The 13,017-nt window shown below is 45.9% G+C and overlaps 1 protein-coding gene across 5 annotated transcripts in view; it reads left to right on the top strand.

The window, feature by feature from the left end:
- The window catches only part of LTBP1 (latent transforming growth factor beta binding protein 1), a 333,716-nt gene that overhangs the window by 34,518 nt on the left and 286,181 nt on the right, over positions 1-13,017 (top strand). The gene's annotated exons all lie outside the window — the stretch shown is intronic.

Genomic DNA, 13,017 nt, shown 5'->3' with positions numbered 1-13,017 from the left:
ACAAACTACTGCAAGACCATTTCAGGCTGGACATAAGGAAGAATTTCTTTACTGTCTGAGCCCCCAAGGTCTGGAATAGCCTGCCATCGGAAGTGGTTCAAGCACCTACACTGAACACCTTCAATAGCAAATTGGATGCTTATCTTGGATTGTATGACCCCAGCTGACTTCCTGCCCTTTGGGTGGGGGGCTGGACTTGATGATCTTGCGAGGTCCCTTCCAGCCCTAATATTTATGAAATCTATGAAAAATCTATGAAAACATCCACAGTGTCACAATGGCTATTTCATTTAGAGTTGGGAGTGATCTTCAGATGGTTGCTTCTTCACAGAACTATGAGAACAGATCTAGTAGTTTGCCTGATTGGGGAAGCATACATTTAGTGACAAATATATATTGACTCACTTAAATTATGACAACAAAAAACATTGACAAGGAGGGTTTGAAACTAAAGTTCTTTTGGTGCAGTAAAATGTAAGAATAGGGAGGATTTCATATTTTGATGTTTGGCTTGTGTGCAAAGATTTCTTGGAAGACATTCACTATGGACATATGACAGGACTAGTGACCGGGGTGGCTGTGATGTCCCTTGGTGTCCACTTGGCTCCCCAGGTTGCCTTCCCTTTCTACCTCACCTGCCATGCTTTGATGTTATTTATAAGGGTGTGGAAGGCTGCCCCAAAGTTAGCCCAGTCCAGCTCTACCTTGCTCCTCTGACACTATAATATGTCCCCCGGGCCCTGTTAGTGCCATAGGACACCAATTCCCTTACGAGCTATTTGTGGCCTCCTTGGCTAAGTACAGACGGTCAAAAAGCTTGAGCATGAATTGATTCAATCTTTGCAGGTTAGTCTAACCTGTGTAGATTGAACCAAGAAGCAAGTGAATAAAAGTTCATTTTTGATTCCAGAAATGCAGCCACATGCTTGCAGTGGCTCAGGCTAGAAGCTGGAGGGTGCTAGAGTAAGCCCTCCCTTCTTCCCTTTGGCAGTGGCCAGAAGGCTGGAAGGAAGCTGAGCTGAGTAGGGGAAGGCAGCATAGTCAGGTCCTGCAGGCACTGTGTATGATTGAGAATAGGTTTAAACCCCCACCCTGGCCTGCACGGTCCCCAGCCGGCATGTGCCTGGGGTGGGAGGTGAGAAACAGTCCTAGCCAGGCTTTTCCGATGGGGGTGGGAGCATGGTCAGACCCTGGGCTATGGCTGGCACTGAAGGGGTGAGCAGCAAGAGCAGGGGCATGGCCAGATCCCAGCCCTGGGCCTGAGGAAGAGGGTTGGGGTGGGGGGAATCACAGAGAAGTGGGGCTGGCAGGGACCTCCAGAGGTGCTCTGGTGTCTAGTCCAGCCCCTGCGAGCCCTGGCCAGACCCTCCCACAGAAGCACAATTTAAAGAATGGAGGGTTTACTCACAGCACCCACAACCCACCAGGGGAGCTCTGTGCTGCTAGGGAGAAAAGCCACCAAGGGCTTCCTGTAGCTGATTTCCACCCCCACACTCCCAGCTCTGATACCTTCCAGCCCTGAGCCCCGAGGCAGTACCACACGGAGCACCACCCTTCCCTACCCCCCCCAGCCCTGCTGTGGGTAGAAGGAAGGGTAGAGCCCTGTCTACCAGAGTGGCTCCATGACAGCCTGGCTTGGCCTGGGCACAGAGCCAGGAGAAATCTGGGTGCACAGCTCTTATGGCCCCAGCCTGAGCTGCCGCTGGCTGGGAAAGGTGCGTGCATTGCCTGGAGCTGGGGCTGTGGGGCTGAGCTGGGTCAGCCCATGGGCTCCTTGCCAGCCCTGCTTTTCTGTGATTTTTATCCTCCCTGCCCCCCTTCACCTCAGGCTGGGGGCAGGCACTGGGCATTGGCCCTGCCCCGCTCTTGCGGTGGGGTGGGGGGGAAAGCCAGGCAAACCCCAGCTGGAAGGGAGAGGGGATTAAACCCCCCATTCCTCTCAGGCTACTGGCATCTGGCCACACCCCGATTCCTGCCGAGGGGACACTCTGGAGCAGGGTTTCTCACCCCCACCCCAGCCAGATGGAGCAGTGATAGTGTTCCACCTAGGGAGGAGAGGGGTGGGGCCAACCCTGCTCTGCTGGAGCAGACAGCATAGCCCAGCCCAGGGCTGCAAAGTATCCTGGGATGCTGGGGGACTGTGAGTTAATTTAGGAAGGGGTCTGGGAGAGAAGTTCCATAAACTGGTTTGACCTAAATCAGTAAAGTTTGATACTACATACAACCAGGTTTATCTTAAACCAGTTTCGGCCATTTTGAAAGACGTTTATGTGCACTGAATTTCTGTTCTGTTACAGGTTTAAACCAGTTTCTCATCACTTAAACTGCTTTGTGTGTAACTTCTGTACCTAGCCCCTCTGTCCCAGTAGCCACGCCTATGCCTTTCAGTTGTTATTCTGTCATTCAAGTACCAGTCTGTACACGATTCAGCCCCATGGTTGGTTTTGCTGCAGACTCCTATGCATAGGCCCACTTGATCAGGCCTGGCTCCTCAGTTCCATTCCTCCGTGTGGTTTCACTCAGCAGGCTCCTTGGCCCTGTTTTGCTTGGCTCTAGCCCAGCCCCCTGGTGTCCCTGGCCTAGGTGAGGCTGCTTGCATCCTCTGTGCCAGACTTTACAGTCCCTGACCCTGTCTGGGCTGTAAGCTGGGTGCCCCTCAGACATCCCTGTAGCCTCCATACTGCCCCTATTAGCCACATCCAGTCCTCTGGTTAACCTAATCAAAACATATACACACAATGGCTGCATAACAAAAGTCCTCGCTCTCCCCCCGTCAGTACTTCCCCACAAGCAATGAGTCCCCTTTAGCTTTCCCTCTTGGCTCTCTGGGGCAGCTTGTGTGCTAGTGAGCCCATCTCCCGCAGCCACCTTGCACAAGAGCTCCTCTCCCTGCAGCCTGCAGGGTCAGACTGCCTGCCAGCTCCTGTTCCCAGGCCCTGGTTTTATGTGCCTCCAGTGTTCCACCCCTTCCTGTCCATTGGCTCTCCAGTTATACCAGGGATTGCCACAATGGCTGCTAATTAGCCCACCCTGCCTGCTGCAGCTTCACTCAACTGCCTCTCTTTGACCTAATGAGCTTGGTCTCTTTCTACCTCGCACTCTCCTGGGGTCCATACCAGATCCCAGCCTCAGGGTCTGCTTTCTTGCTGCAGCTGGCTGTTGTAGCCATTGGCCTCTGCAGGCTACAGAAATCCTGCTCCCCCTTTTATCACAGCTAACAAGGTTGGGGTTCCCTGTTACAGGGCAAAATAATAGAAATGGACTGCTTAGGGTTTTAATCAAATAGGATGAACAGAGTTTTCTATGATTGGATGATTTTCACAGTGATGATTTTCCAGGAAATATATGAGAAAAAAGAATTTGTATCCAAAAGCTTGTCTGACAACTATATATATTACCAAAAAATACTTGTCTTGTGACATTTTTCATCCAATACCTGGTTAATTCCATAAATTTTAACGCCACTAATAAGATCATTGTCCCTTATTCTTTCAGACAGTGGCCTATTTTTCAGTTGAAAATAGTAAAGGCAATGGTATATAGCCTCTTCTTAAAATCCCAGGGGAAATAAGAAAACAGTGGCTTATTGAGACTTGCCCATCCAGCCTTTTCAGTATAGTTCTGACTTGATGAAATGGTTGCACTGCTTCATAAGAAGGCATAAGAGTAAGAAGTCTTACCTTGTGTGCTTCTCTGAGAAACTTGTCCCATTCACTTCTGGTTCTGGGAGAAATCTGTTGGGCTGAATCATGAAGAGCTGCAGCAGGAACAGATGCTCCTGTCTGCTTTAGGTTTATCAGATAACACTAATGCAGGCAGGAGTGCCCACTCCTGCCACAACCGCTTCCTGATACTGCTTTTCAGGAGGTAGGCAGAGGGCAGTTCCATCTCAGGCTCCTGTGTCACATTATCCCTGGACAGCAGCACCTGTGTCACATTATCCCTGGAAAGGTCTCACTATACCCCAGTTGAGAACTGCTGCATTAGGCTACTAAAATGTGAACAGATGCCCACCTGCCTTACTTGCTCAGAAGTTACACACATACATAACTTCTTAATTTATATTTAGTGTTTCCTTAAATCTTTCAAGGGACCTGCTATTGAATAAGAAGCTTACATGTGGATTTGGAGGTATTTAATCTCACAGAGGTCCTTGAATTACTGGCCTGCTAAGAGACTGAAAATTCTTTTAAGAACTATTTCATTCATTCAGGAGCAGTAGTTATAAAGGACATTTTCCTCAAATTGTAAAAAAAGAAAAGGAAACCAGAAAAAAAGTGCTCTCACTTAGTCTAAGTATAAAAGCTTCATCCCAAAGGGAAGATTTTCAGTAAATTCTGAGCAAATGAAAACAGAGCAGTAATGGAGGGATTTAGCAGGGACCCAGCTAAGCCCAGTACCTACCAAGGCGAGGATGGCCAGAGTGCTTTGCAGGTGGCAAGCTGGTAGCTGGCCAGGCAGGTAAATAGCAAGCCTGAGAGATGCTGGCATGCTAGTCCGTTCCTAGAGAAGGATGAGCAGCCGGCAGGGAGTGGACATGCCACTGGCCCCTCGCCTGGGGCAGAATGAGAGCTGGAGTCCAGATTTCACGTGACTCTGGAGCCTGGTCAGCCAAGCAGGCAGGCAATGCAGGGCCGTGACGCCACCTACAGCCCCAGAACCTCAGGTGCAGGGGATGTCAAGCAGCTGTGCCTTGTAACTTCCGGCGGCAGGGGCAAGGCACGTGGAAGCTTGCAGGGATCTGGATTGGCCCAAGCTGGCCTGGAACTTCCAGGATAAAAGGACACAAGTCCCAGAGGAAGGGGGAATGCTGGCACTGGCACTAGTTAAAACCTCATCTTCCCACTGGAACGCCAGACGCTGATTTGGGACTGACCACCCACTATCTCCACAGGAGGAACACTGACAGTCATCAACCCAATAGAAGTCAGGTATGCATAGGGACCACAGGCTGTTCATCACACCAGTATTTGAAGGGCCCAGTCCCAGATGGGCCAGCCCAATCAGACTGGACTCATACAGGGGGAAGAGTAAGCCCTGATGAGCCCCTTACTGCAGGAACAGAAGCTGGAGTGCACTGGCGAGCTGACATTGCCTAAGTTATATTTCTAGTTATTTTCTCCATTGTGACCATGGGTACTGCATAAACTATGCCAGACATGTGACAGGACTAGGTGCCTGGCCCGATCACTGGCAACACCCAAGAGGAAAGGGATGGGATGTAGGGGTTACAGAGCCCCACAGAAGATGCACACCCATTGGAACCCATACTGTCTCTGCAACCCCAAAGGCAGCAGGTACCACCTCCCGTTAATAGTCTTCATCAACTTAAAGTCGTGGCAGGCGAGTTATAGAAACAGGAGAAAGTGAACACCCACAGAGTAAGTAGCACCTGGGCGGCACCCAGGCAGGGCTGGTTGGCCAGGGTCCCGCTACAAGGTACCATTGTAATCTTTTGCTTAAAAGCATGTAAATGGTGCTCAGATATCAGTGTACAAAAAGTAATAACCCTACTGTGATAGATTTAATGTAAATTGGAATACTGTTTGGATTATAAAGTACACACTAAACAGAAAATTGATATATTATTTTCTACCATCCAGTCTGAGGACAGGTATTATTTTTTTAAAACACATGATGCTGTTGGCACCTTTTAAAAGGAATTTCTCACTAGTCTGGATACCATAATAAGCAGCATTTTAGTCTTGTCAGGAATTTATTACATATAGCTCATATATAGTGAAATATTAGATGAGGAATATTTCTTTTAGATAACTTACTCTATGTCTTGACATATGAGTCTGTTATTAAAGCTCTAAAAAATCTTCAAGTTTTATTTACTAGGGATTCTGAGGATAAATGGGTTTTAAAACCAGGAAATGCTTCTAGAACAAAACTTAGAAGGCAATACTAGCACTTACTATTATGCCATTGGGCAGTAGGTGGCAAACTTTGCTTTTCATTTTCTTACAACTTATTTTCATACCACAGAATGCCAGAAATTGAAAGGGATGATTTGAATCCATTGGAATATGTCATTTCTTGGCAGTACATTCTTGTACCACCTATTTTGTTCATTGTGTATAATTGTCTTTCTGTTGAATACTGAAGTGGGCCTTCTCTTCTTCAAATGGCAGAGGGATATGAATTAGAACATATGAGCTCTGTTATATTCTCATATGATTTCAGAAAAAGATTACTAGTACACAATATAAATTAGAAACAAATGAACTTCAGTTGTGTAAAACTCCAAATCATTTGTATTGCGCGACTTTGCCATCATTTTTAAATTAGTTGTAGAGCAAGAGCATTGCAGTTTCTAACAGAAAAAATATCCTTCTTTCATCACACCATTCCCCTAAGGGAAATTTTCTGCTTTTGCCTTGGCAAATGGTGATTTTGTAATTTACTTCTGAGAGAAAAATATCAAAACACTTTCAAAATTAAGATAGAGAGGAACTAAAAATGCAAAATATAATCTTCATTTAAATTTTTTGTTGCTTGGCATACAATTCATCTACGCTACCACTCTGCTCTGCTCAGGTGTCAGATCAGACAGAATGGCACTAAAGTGTCAGAGAAGCACCAAATGGTTATGATCTTTGGTAGAATAAAATAAGTTTTCCTCTGAGTGTTTGTCCATATGCATGTTCCACTGTGGGTGAATGCTTTTGTGCCTTGTGTTTGCATTTAAAGACTTCTTGCTTCTCAATATATATATGGTGTGCATTTGCCCTTCCTTTCCTCATGTAAAGCTTGAAGGGCAGTGGATGCCTCCTGCTCCTTAGTTTTTCTCAGCTGCCTTCTGGCTCAAGATGGAATATTTTGCTGTCCTCCAGATTTCAGTTTCTCTCCCTGCCTGCTTGCTTGCTTGTTTGCTTTTATTTTAGTTAATTTTTCATTAAGTTTCCTTTATATTCACCTGCACAATTCTGTGTTGAGACAGAAGAAAGATGAAGGATATAGCACTCTCTATAGAGAGAGAAAGTGAATTTTTAAGTAAGTCAAGGCACATTATGGAATAGCTAAGATAATGTCTCTTGGAGTGATTAGCACATTCCACTATATGGACTGGGCACTGCTCCAGAGTTCACACTTTGGAGAGTGTGCATATGTACAATTACTTGAAGGAAAAAGAGAAGTCCCTTCTTTAGAGTAACTGGAGTTCTTCTAGATGTGTTGTCTATAGACTTATTTAGTATCTTGCCCTCAAACCCTTTCTTAGCGTCTCATATATTCTCGAATTCTCTGATTGACAAGAAACTGAGGAGTAGGAGGTGTATGCACATATATGTGCACGTGTGCACACCCTCTCCCCCTTATGTTATTAGTGTGAAGTGTGAGGAGAGACACTTGCACATGTACAAGATGCTACTAGGAAAAACACCTTTGAAATTGAGGACATTAGGCCCATGGGCAGAGTGAGAGAGGGTGGTTTGGGAAAAGGGATGGGGCCTGAGGCAGAAGTGGTTTTCCATGTACATTTTGCCAAATCCATAGCACTTCTCAGTACACAGAGATTCTATTTAGCAATTCAGTATTTTTTATTTATACATCACTGTGTGACAGCCCAGACGTTGCAAGTTCACAGCCATAGCACAAATGCTCATGGTGCAACCTGTCAGATTATAATGAATCAGTGAATTCTGCTAAATACCATGTCATAAGGACATAAAAAAGGAAAGAAAGTGCTGCAATATTTACTTGCTGTCAGGTTCAGGTAACCAGTCTCTTTTGCCTCTCTAGCCATGTCTATACTGAGCTCGTGGCTGGTCCGAGGTAGACCAGGACTGAGCATGCTAATCTCCTGGTGGACTCCTGAACTGGAACTTTTTCCTGGAGGTCATTCCAAGCTTGTTCTCAGTGCTTGCTCTGACTTTGCAAGGACTAAAGTTTTGAGAGCAAGCACTGGGAACAAGTCTGGAGCCACCTGATGGGTGAATTTTTGGATCTAGAGCTGGTCAACAGACATATATGAGCAGGGTGTGCTCAGTCCCATTTTATGGGACCTGCTTCTGACCTGGGCTGGTCAAACTCTTGTCTAAAGTCCTGCTCATCCAGAATGGTGGGTGACCTCTGGGCACTCTAGTTTTGCATCCTTTCAGAATAGCAAAGATTGCTCCAATGCCAGTGCCAATATTATTACTAATATGCAGCGCAGACCTTCAGCAAGAAGCCTAGCATGTGTTTCAGTAGGTCAGAAGCAGAGAGCTGCAGAGTAGATCTTGTATTCTGAAATATTTCTCCACCAACAACCCCTTGGAGCTTGTAGAAATATGTGAAGTTCCCACCCTAGATTGTCCTTTGATCTGTGGCTGGAAATGAGGGTAGAGACAGAGTGAACCTACATATACTGTTCCCCACCCAAAACCATTCTTCTGGGAATTCATACAATACATCCAGAAGGAGGAGAGATCATGGGTGTAGAATGAGTGCATAACCTCATTGATTCTTTCCTCCAATTAGGTATTTAAAAAAGGATGTTGAAAGGAGAATAAAGAGTAGCTACGGCCAATTTTGCTAGCAGTTGTGTAAGGAATGGAAAGCTCACCACTCAAATCTGCAGTAACTTCTGGCCTACTGATCATCTCTGCAGCAGCTACAGTTTTGTCTGGAAGATGGCACTCCTTCCTGTGACTATCTGCCTAGCGTCTGATGTCCCATAGTGGTCAGACTTGCCTGCCCATGCTCCCTGGCCTTCCCTTTCCTCAGTGGTGGGCAAAAATATGACCCACAGTAGACTCCATTTCCCAGCAACCCCAGTAGTGGTGGCTCCTTCTGGCTGCCACTGCTGGACCCAGCCCCACTGCCCAGGCACCCAGCTCATCCACCCTGCATACAGCCCCAGGGGTGGGGCCTCATGAGCAGGGCACATGGTTAGGCAGCTGGGATGGGGCCACAGCTGGGAGTGAGACAGGTGGGTGAAATCAGAGAGACTCTGGGGTCTTGAGGCAGTGACAGTGCAAGGCTGAGGTGGAGCTGTGATCTGTCTGCATGCCTCCACAACAGGTGTGGGTTCCATGGACAGGGGTGTGCAGGGAGTGGATCTCAGCTCTGCCCTGGTCCTGGCCCCATGTCATCACTGCCCCAAGATCCTGGGGATTCCCCAGCCCCACCCACCTGTCTTGCCTCTGGCTGCAGCCCCATCCCAGCTGTATGCCCATGCAGATCCCATCCCTGGTGGTAGGTGTGGGGCGGAAAGTGCCCAGCTAGCAAAGCTGGGTCTAGCAGCAGCAGCCAAAAGGAGCTGCCATCACTGGGGCTGCCAGGAGTGGAGAAGATTGAAGATTCTACCTCCAGAGAAGGAATTGGGCAGCATGCTGTCTGTAGTGACCAAAGATGTGCCTAGGCCAGTGGTACTCAACCTCCAGCCCCCGGGCCAGTTTCAGCCCACAGCCCTGCGTCATCCAGCCCATGGGGCTCCCCGCAGGTCTGGAAAATTTGGCAGTGAGAGAATTGTGGCCCTGTTCCCCTGCTGCCAAATTTCTGGACCTAGGGTGGAAGCCCCAGGCCCTGTGTGCTGAATCAGGCTTCTGATCCCAGTGTGCAGAGCCAGGCAAATTGGCTCCACTCTGTTCATATGGCCTACACTGCCAAAAGGTTGAGCACCTCTATCCTATGTCATAGTGTCCTAGGTATTTTGGTATTTCATATCATGTAAGTGATTATGCACAGAACTAGGCCCTTTCTAAGTAATGCACATATCTTTTGAACATGAAATGTTAAATGCAAAACTGCAATAAATGTTAATTGTTTGTTTCATTTCAATCACTTTCACATAGGCTTTCCTGGAAGTGATTGTATAAAAGTTGTGTATAGCAAAGTAAGAAAATACGAGAAAATAAATCACAAAGTTTAAGAAAGTTTAATGTTTAAGGAAAGACAAAGTTCGTCAATATTTTAAAAAATGACTGTGGGACTAACTGATGGTTCTCTATTTAAAATGAACACTCTTTGTTTTAATTGGTTGTAAACATTTTCTGAAAATGTCAACTTCATATATATTTTTCATTTTCAAGCTGTTATTTCTTTCTTAATCTTTTTAAATGTGTGAAATAATTTGTCTTGATTATGGTGAGCCAAAAGTTTTAAAACATTTTTTTACATTTAAAAAATTATCTTTTCTTTCTTCCTAACAGGATATGTTAATGTCCTCTCTTAGAAGCTTGAAAAAAAATCCTCACTGAAATGAAACCTAGCATGCCAAGTTTTAGCTTGAAAAATCTTCTCCCTTGCAAGTCTAATGAAGTATTCCCCTAAAACTTAGGAACTTAATGTGCATCTTTACGTGTGCTCCATGGCGGGGCGGGGGAACACTTTTATTAGAGTGGCTCTCAGGAGCTGCTCTAATTAAAGTGCCTTCAGTGTCTCGTGTATCCAGCACCCCTACACTTCAAAATGGTGGTGGTGGCCCTTTAACTAAAGCTCATTTGACAAGCTTTAGTTAAAGGACCCCCGCCATCATTTTGAAATGTGGGGACACTGAATACAGGAGACACGGAGGCTGCTGGAGTGCATTAATTAGCATACTCCAGCAGACTTATTAATCGAGTCTGCTCAGCCGTGTTGTAATTGCAGTGCAGGTGTCCCACATATCTACAAGCACCCTATATGTCTGTGTTTATGGGTCCAAATAGAATGAACAATTTCCTGTTCATTTTATACTCACAAAAAATGCAGATAAGGCATTTATGTAATACTGCTATCTTTAATAATTAAGAACTTGCTACCTTAAATAATCTGTTTCCTGGTTGCTTAAATATTTTTGCATCTAGTTCTAAAAAAAAACCAACTAAAAGAGCTTGAATAGCATAAAAGAGCTGAATGGGGGAGACACTGAAAGCAAATGCTTCTTACTTATTCCTTTCTATTCTATCCTTTGGTGGTCTCAGTATTGTAGATACAACATTCTTTGGTAATGCCTGTTAAATATTTCTCTTCCTACAAGTAAGTTCAAAGTTAGATTTTCCTTTTGATGCTGAAAGGGTTAGATTGCCTATAAGGGCCTGCGTATAACTGTTGCCAAGTAGTGAATGTTGCAGTGGTTTTCCTAGGTTTGCTTCTCTTGGTAATTTTCAGAAAGTTTCAAAATATGACTGACTCATATGAATGGCTTTGTATCTGACTCAACATCCTGTCAGTACACAGAATGTACTACAATTTAAATCCCTAAATATATTTGTAAGTCTTCTCTGACTGTATAGAACCCATACTACATACTATACTATCCTTCTGGTTTTGTTCATTATTAAGTAATTCAGTAAAGTGATTACTATTGAATTGCATGACATGCTGTTGTCGTTCTTGTTGAAATATATCATTTTAATTCTGTCAAATTAATGACATGGGACACAGATTAATTAGGTGTCTTGTTTATGGTAAATTTTAAACAAGATATTTCAGATCTTAGGTTTTGCAGCTTCTGTTTAGTTGAAACATGCTTAATCATTGGATAATTATTCTCCTTGAAATGTTTAAAATTGCTTTATGAAACAAGCATAAAATAAAATCATAAAGGAAAGTTAAACATATGAATTTGTATTTGGACATTTCATACTGAAGTCCAATATTCATGAAACCTACAGTTAAGATAAAATCATCATTACAAGATAAAATGGAGTAGAGTGCTCTGCTCTCCGTTACATGTTCACGTCCATGCTCTTACCATGTGGTGAATACAAGCTAACCTGTGGCATCTTACACCATCAAACAAAGCTAAGCTATTATGTTAATTTCCGTTTATCACAGGGTAAAGGCTTGGATGTGGGAAATTCCCATGGAGCGGCTGACACATTAAATCCTCGCCCTTTTTACTTTGTATTAACTTGCTTGTGCGCCCATGCCCTTCATTGGTACAGTTATATAGTTGCTGAAACTTTCCCATCAAGTCACAGGCAATAGCTGTTTCTGTCTCCTTGCAAGTGGAGGACCTAATTTCCTAGTAATCAAGCTAGTAGGAGAAGAAGGAAAAACAAGTCTTAAAGCCCAGAAATATTCTAGTGATTGGGGCTTGATTAAGGCAGGACAAAGGCCCTGGTTTCATAGCAAAATGTGGCTTATGTACTGTGCAGCCCATGTCTACAGGTATGCTTCAAACTCCGAAACACATTGCGGGGTGCCACTCCAGGCCTTGTTCCTCAGCACCCACTCTTGGGCTAAGTACAGAAAATCAAAAAGCCCAAGCAGGAAAGCTGATCTCTGGGGTGGGGTGGGGTGTGCCAAGCCCTGGCAGGCTACTGAGTATGGTTGGGGATGGGTTTAAATCCCCACCCTGGCCTGGAGGGTCCCCAGCTGGGGTCTGCCTGCCAGGGGCACAGTAGTGCCTGTTAGGCTTCCCCCTGCCCCACTGCTAGAGGGGCAGGGGAATGGCTAGACATTGGCCCTGGGCTGGCCCACTGAGGTGAAGGGGAGGAGGGTGGGGGGTTTAATCCTCCTTCCCTCCCCTCTCCCACTGGGAGACCCCAGCCAGGGTTTTCCTGGGAAGGGCAGTCCCTCCCAGGCTTTTGCACGCCCCCCCATGCCCGCCCCACTCCAGCCAGGTTCCAGACAGGGGTCAGAGGCTGAGGTGGGGAAGGAGGGGTTTTAAACCCCATTCCTGGCCCTGGAGCCCAGTGGGGTTTGCCTGGGAGATCCTGGGCTTAGGCACATCCACGAGGGGCCAGCAGGGGATTTCATACTTGGGGGCAACCAACACGGGTTCATCAGTGGCAGGTCCTGTCAGACCAACCTGGTAGCCTTCTATGATCAGATCACCAAATCATTAGATGCAGGGGTAGCAGTGGACATAGTCTTTCTGGACTTTTGGAAGGCCCTCGACACTGTCTCTCACCCCATTCTCATTAAGAAACTGGGGGACTGTGGTGTTGGTGACCCAATTGACTGTGTGGGTGCCAACTGGCTGGAGGGCTGCACCCAGAGAATGGTGGAGGGATGTGGGCAGTGGGGTTCCGCAGGGCTCGGTCCTCGGGCCCGCACTGTTCAACATCTTCATCAGTGACTTGGACGAGGGGGTAAAAA

This window comes from Crocodylus porosus, unplaced genomic scaffold, assembly GCF_001723895.1.
Source record: "Crocodylus porosus isolate Cpor-Errol unplaced genomic scaffold, CroPor_comp1, whole genome shotgun sequence".
NCBI lineage: Eukaryota > Metazoa > Chordata > Crocodylia > Crocodylidae > Crocodylus > Crocodylus porosus.
Note: the sequence above shows the minus strand (reverse complement) of the source record. Positions and strands in the feature narration are given on the sequence as shown.